The sequence below is a fragment of the Priapulus caudatus genome, unplaced genomic scaffold, assembly GCF_000485595.1.
Source record: "Priapulus caudatus unplaced genomic scaffold, Priapulus_caudatus-5.0.1 Scaffold163, whole genome shotgun sequence".
NCBI lineage: Eukaryota > Metazoa > Priapulida > Priapulimorpha > Priapulimorphida > Priapulidae > Priapulus > Priapulus caudatus.
Genome location: NW_014577224.1, coordinates 429,624 through 430,788, shown reverse-complemented (window position 1 = coordinate 430,788; position 1,165 = coordinate 429,624).

The following is a 1,165-nucleotide window of genomic DNA, read 5'->3' as shown; positions in this document are numbered from 1 at the left end:
GTGAGAGGAGAGGGAGAGGGAGAGGGTAGAGGGAAAGCGAGGAGATGGGACGAGCGAGGGAGCGAGGATTGAAGATAGACAGACGGAGAGATAGATTATAGATGAGCGATGGATAGATAGATCGATCGATCGACATGTAGTAGTAGATGACTAGTAGATAGATAGATAGGATAGCATAGATAGTATACTTAGATAGATAGTAGGATAGATGATAGGTAGATGTTAATAGTAGTAGATACATACATACATACCTATTACATACATACTACTCATACATAACTACATACTACATACTAATCATACATACATACTTTCAGTTACTACATACATACTACAATACATATACATACTACATCATCATACATACTACATTACTACATTACATACATACATACATTACTATATTACTACATAATAACATCATACTCTATAAATAGCATAATCTACGATACATATATCTACATACATTACTTACATACATACTACATACTACATACATTCATAATACTACATACATACCATACTACTACTACATACTACTTACATTATATCATCATACATACATACATCTCTACCTCATAATACATACTACTTACATAAGACTAATGCATAATACATACATACATAACATCATACATACTACATACTACATACTCATCTAATCATACATCATACATCATACACTACATTAATCATACTACATATTGACTCCATATATATACTACATACATACATACTACTCTACATAATACAATACTACATTACTACTACATATACATACTCTACATATTACTACATACATCATATACATCATACTACATACATATTAATAATTACATACTACATACCTACTACATCATACATCTACATACATTTACATACATACATACATACATACATATCTACTACTCATACATACTACATACATACATTACATCTACATACTACATAATATAATACATATATCTCTTAAATACATACTACATAATACTACATATACATACATACATACATACATACATACATACAGAGAGCGCGCGAGCGAGCTAGAGAGAGAGAGAGGGAGCGAGAAAGAGAGACGGAAATACGCTAGCATAGAGAGGAGGATTGCCTCTGCGCTAAGTTTAGTGCGCACGTCATCTCGACAGCTCTACGCAAACTCATG